We start from the raw sequence: 6,202 nt of genomic DNA on the forward strand, positions 1-6,202 counted from the left end.
TCAACACTTGATACACATTGTAGCGCTGTATCAATGTCACACAAAATCCGGTTTAGAGGTCCATCCCCTATCTTTCCCTAAACCGTGGAGTACATCCCCTATCTCCTCCCACACAAGACATGTATATAAACATAGATCATATACAATCAATCAATACATAGAATTAATGTATTATTCCAGTCGCTATATTCAATAGCATACTCAATCGATTAGTTTTAGTTTGCCTACTCATCATGCAGTGTCTACAACAATCAAGACTATCCTCCACCGATAGCCCAAAGTAGTTATTTCTATACTGAAAAAAATGCCCCAAATGGATATATAATCAACATTTCAACTAGGTGATCGATGAACGAATCTAACTACACCCTTTATTCCCATACACATCCAATTTCAACATTCTCACTTTAATTCCTCTTTTCTTTAAATTAATTATACCAATTAATTTACCAATGTAATTAGAGCATTTCCCATAATTAACATCATAACCCTAAGGTTCCATTTACACCAATAATCCAATATTGATCTCATTTCTCTATGCCAAACATGCATATAAGTTTATAAAAACAAAACCCTAACTTTTGTAAAATTACACAAAAGCCTAAACTTTCTCAAAATTACCCAACAACCCCGAACTCATCAAAATGCTAAAATTCAAAGACAAAACTCATGAGAAGGAGTAGGATATCCCTACCTCGAAGTTAGAGCTCAAACGGAGAAGAGACCAAAACCAAAATGCTCCAAACGCCAAACTTTTCGAATCAAAACAACGCCCTTGACGATCAACACAACTCTCACAAAGGCCGAAGGGAAAGGAGGCACTCTATCTAGATCAAACCCTAGAAAGAAGCGAGTTTCTATAGAGAGAAGCTCTCAAAATCAATTTTGGGAAAGTTAGAGAGAGAGAAGAAAAGTGAAAAGTGATTCAAAAATGCCCAACTGCTATCTGATATACGACAGGTCCGCTCGAGCGGAAAACACAACGCTCGAGCGTCAAGAACAAAAAACATGGTCCGCTCGAGCGCAAGAAGGCCCGCTCGAGCGCCAAGCCGCAGAGATAAAGCACATCCACTCGAGCGCGAAAACCAGTCCGCTCGAGTGTAGATTCTCCTCTCCCAGAACTTTCAGCAACGAGGTACTACCCGCTCGAGCACAAATAATATCGCTCGAGCATAACCCGCTCGAGCGCAATAAACCCGCTTGAGCATAGAAAACGCACCTGTAGAAGTTTTACAGGGACTCGAAATGCTGGAAGGGTGTAAACCCCGCTTGAGCGTAAAATGACCCGCTCGAGCGGACCACTCAAAAACTGGGCGACAGCAATGGGGGCCAAAGCTCTACCAACCTGTAACAATCAAGCCCAACACATCCTAAAACTCAAACAAATGGAATTACAGGACGACAACAGGATAGACATAACTACCAACCCCACGGAACCGAGTCTGGAATGCAATAGACAGTAAAGGGAATACCGGAATCGCTATAGCTTAGCCTCTAAGAAAGAGAATTTTATGAGTCATTGTAGCTTAAGGAAATTAGTTCAACTTAAGCACCTCATTTAAGGTATCTAAATCACCTAAGCATTCAATTTTTTTGGGTGAATATAAGCGTTCAATTCTCAAATCCAAAATGATGAACTTGAGTTCCTTTTCATTTTCTTCCTATTTCTCTTTCTTTTTTTCAAACTTTCTCTTCTAGATCTCAAGAAGGAATGTTCCTCTCTGACTTTCTCCGTCCTTCTCCTTCCATCTCTATTCTGTTCTAGGAGCTAAATAGCCTAGGCATGGCATGGCAAGCTACTGGCCATGGCTTGGCATGGCATGCTGCAGGCTTTGGCTGGGCTGCCTTGGCCTAAGCATGGCATGGCAAGCTACTGGCCTTGGCTTCGCACGGCCTGTTGCTAGCTTTGGCATGGCTAGCTGCTGGCCTTGGCTTGGCGTGGCATGCTGCTAGCTTTGGCTGGGTTGCCTTGGCCTAGGCATGGCATGGCAAGCTGCTGGCCATGGTTTGCCATGGCATCCTGCTGGCTTTGGCTGGGCTGCCTTGGCCTTGGCATGGCATGGCTTGCTACTGGGCTTGGCCTTGGCATGGCATGCTACTAGCTTTGGCTAGGTTGCCTTGGCCTTGGCTTGGCATGGCATGCTACTGGCTTTGGCTGGGCTGCTTTGGCCTTGGCATGGCATGCTGCTGCCCTTGGCCTTGGCATGGCATGCTGCAGGTTTTGGCTAGGCTGCCTTGGCCTAGGAATGGCATGCTGTTGGCCTTGGCCTGGGCATGGCATGCTGCTGGCCTTGGCCGGGCTGCCACGACCATGGCATGGCATGCTACTGGCCTTGGCCTTCGCATGGCATGCTGCTGCCTTTGGCCGGGCTACCTTGGCCTTGGCATGGCGTGCTGCTGGCCTTGGCCTTGGCATGGCGTGCTGCTGGCCTTGGCCTTGGCATGGCATGCTGCTGGCTTTGGCTGGGCAGCCTTAGCCTTGGCATGCTGCTGGCCTTGGCCTTAGCATGGCATGCTACTGGCTTTCGCTGGGTTGCCTTGGCCGTGGCATGGCGTGCTGCTGGCCTTGGCCTTGGCATGGCATGTTGCTGGCTTTGGCTGCACTGCATTGGCCTTCACATGGCATGCTGCTGGCTTCGGCTGGGCTGCCTTGCCCTTGGCATGGCATGTTGCTGGCCTTGTCATTGGCATGGCATGCTACTGGCTTTGGCTGGGCTGCCTTGTCCTCGGCATGGCATGCTGCTGGCCTGGGCCTTGGCATGGCATGGCGCTGGCTTTGGCTGGGCTGCCTTGGCCTAGGCATGGCATGCTGCTGGCCTTGGCCTTGGTAGGGCATGCTTTGGCTGGGCTGCCTTGGCCTTGGCATGGCATGCTGCTGGCCTTGGCCTTGGCAGGGCATGCTGCTGGCTTTGGCTGGGCTGCCTTGGCCATGGCATGGCATGGCATGCAGCTAGCTTTGGCTGGGCCGCCTTGGCCATGGCATGGCATTCCGCTGGCCTTGGCCATGGCATGGCATACTGCTGGCTTTGGCTGGGCTGCCTTGGCCGTGGCATGGCGTGATGCTGGCCTTTGCCTTGGCATAGCATGCTGCGGGCTTGGGCTGGGCTGCATTGGGCTTGGCATGGCATGCTGCCGGCTTCGGCTGGGCTGCCTTGGCCTTAGCGTGGCATGCTGCCAGCCTTGGCCCTGGCATGCCATGCAGCATGCTTTGGCTGGGCTGCCTTGGCGATGGCTTGGCATGCTGCTGGCCTTGGCCTTGGCATGGCATGCTGTTGGCTTTGCCTGGGCCGCCTTGGCGGTGGCATGGCATGCTGCTGGCCTTGGCCTTGGCATGGCATGCTGCTGGCTTTGGCTGGGCTGCCTTGGCCGTGGCACGGCATGCTGCTGGCCTTGGCCTAGGCATGGCATTCTGCTGGCTTTGGTTGGGCTGTCTTTGCCATGGCATGGCATGCTGCTGGCCTTGGCCTTGGCATGGCATGCTACTGGCTTTAGCTGGGCTGCCTTGGTCTTGCCATGGCATGCTGCTGGCCTTGGCCTTGGCATGGCATGCTGCTGGCTTTGGCTAGGCTGCCTTATGTCACATCCTGAGAATTTCTGTGACACGAAGAGCGGCATTTGAGGTGTGCCAAATGCGCTGTGAGGTTCCGGAAGGGGCAAGAACGGGCTAGAGTATGCTGGAAGGCTCTAGAATGTGGTGGAAGGGTCTAGAGTGGCATGGAAGATTCCGGAATGTGGAAGAACCTTGGAGTGTCCAGCAGAGTCTGGATGGGTCTGGAATGTCCTAGATTATCCTGGAGAAGCCTACCATGTACTACACTAGTGTAAGAGAGTTCTAGATTGTTGTAGAAGGGGTAGTTGTCCTAGATAGTTTTAGGGAGAGTTCTAGATGAGAGTTTGTAGCCCTTGGATCGAAATGATCCTTGCCATCCATTAGGGAGGAGGATGTCTATATAAGGGTGAGGGGTCTCATTTGTTAGGCATCGAATGCTGGAGATCCAAGAGGGCTCTAAGAGTGAAGCCCTTGTGAGTGAAAGTGTGAGTGTGAGAGCCTTGTAAAGCTTTGTACACGACTTTACTTGCAAAGTTAACTTGTATAGTGAAGCCATTCTTTCACCTAAACTTTGTGTGTGTTAGTGTGGTTGAGTGGGTGAGGCTGACTTAGGTGCAACCAAGAGGGTTGAAAAGCATCGAAGGCCGCACGATTGGCTTGCGAAGTCTAAGGCCATGACAGTTGGTATCAGAGCAAAGGTGTACATGGCTACATTGGGTGACGAAGGTGGTAACGTCCCAAAGGTGAAGAAGCTCTCAACGAAGGACTCGATGGCAGCATTGGAGGCACGACTCGGGGGGATGATGGAGATTGTGGCAGAACGGTTCACTAGGCTGGAGGAAGCTCTAGTTGGCCCTTGTAAGCCCACATCCCATGTAGGAGAATTTTTCGCTCACTTTGCTAGTCTTATTGCTAGGGTGGAAGAGTTGGAGGAGAAGGTTGACTCCTTCGAAGAAAGGGTGAACTCGTCTCTCTCAGAGGTAGTTAGAGGCAGTCCCACCGAACGGAAGGCCCTAGAGGCGAGAGTGGCTAGCTTAGAAGTGGAGTTGGAGTTGTGCAAGAAGGCCATCGTGGCTGGCAATGGAGGGAATTTGGCTCCAACCAGGAAAAAGGTTCGTGCGCTAGAACCTAAGAGCTATGATGGTGCAAGGGATGCCTGGGAGATTGACAACTTCCTTTGGAACATGGAGCGGTACTTCGAGAATGTCGACATCGCGGATGAAGACGAGAAGGTGCAAACTACTACCTTGTATCTAAAGGACACTGCAATGCTATGGTGGAGGAGGTGGTATGCCGACATGGAGAAGGGGCTGTGCAGGATAGAGACTTGGGCTGAACTCAAGAGAGAGTTGAAGAAGCACTTCTACCCTGTCAATGTCGAGTTCCAAGCATACAGGAAGCTGCGCAAGCTAAAGCATGTGGGGACATTGCTGGACTATGTGAAGGAGTATTCCGCGCTACTATTGGAGATCCCCGACATGGCATAGAGAGAGGCGTTGTATGGCTTCCTGGATGGGCTGCAGCCTTGGACAGCAAGAGAGTTGCAGAGTCAGTGAGTAAAAGACGTTGCAACTGCACTAGCAGAGGCGGAGAAGCTGGATGACTTCAAAGCGCTAGGGAAACCCATGGGCAAAGGCGAGAGACAGTCTTCACCAACCACCGATGATGAGCGCAGTGATGAAGAGTCCCAAAGGAGACGAGAATGGCGCAAGAATGGGCAACGCACCGGGTCTCCAAGGAGGAAGCGTGAATGCAAAGGGCAGCTTGAGTGTTTCCTGTGCAACGGACCGCACCTGGTGAGGAACTTCCCAAAGAAGGCGCTAAGTGCCATGAAGAAGAAAGTGGCGAAAGGCTCTGATAGTGAAAGCGCTTCAGAGAAGGAAGCACAGCTGGGGAGCGCCCAACTTCTTGGGTCAATAACCAAGAAGAATAGGAAGATGGAAGCACCGAGGAGCATCCAGAAGAAGGATGTGCTATACGCGGAGGTGAAGGTTAATGGAGTAACTTCATACGCGTTGGTGGATACAGGTGCCACACATAACTTTGTGAGCACTGGAGAGGCTAAGAGGCTGGGCTTGAAGGTCAAAGAGGACAAGGGTTGGTCCAAGCCAGTGAATACGATGGTGACGCCAATCCAAGGTCTGGTGAGGAGTGCTGACATGACCATTGGGAGCTGGACTGGGCAGGTGGAGTTCATGGTCATTGAGATGGATGACCACCCCATAATCCTAGGTATGGATTTTATGAGGAAGAACAATGTGATGCCAGTCCCGCACGTTGCAACCATGTTGTTGTTTACAGGTGATCGACCATTTGTGGTCCCATTGGTGGCGAGGAGTCAGCTACTCGAGCACAAGGGGAAATCACTTGCAGCAATGCAGCAGACTGAGCAGCATAGCAAGGGCAAGGGCGAAGAGGCAAGCACCAACAGCAGCGGACACAGATCATATCGAGACGTGGTGGCTCGGTATGCTTCTGCGTGACGAGGGTGTCACGAAATCGAGTGGGGGAGAGTGTCACACCCTGAGAATTTCTGTGACACGAAGAGCAGCATTTGAGGTGTGCCAAATGCACTGGAAGGTTCCGGAAGGAGCAAGAACAGGCTAGAGTATGGTAGAAGGCTCTAGAACGTGGTGGAAGGGGCTAGAGTGG

Source organism: Camellia sinensis, chromosome 12 (genome assembly GCF_055761805.1).
Source record: "Camellia sinensis isolate YWXY chromosome 12, ASM5576180v1, whole genome shotgun sequence".
NCBI lineage: Eukaryota > Viridiplantae > Streptophyta > Magnoliopsida > Ericales > Theaceae > Camellia > Camellia sinensis.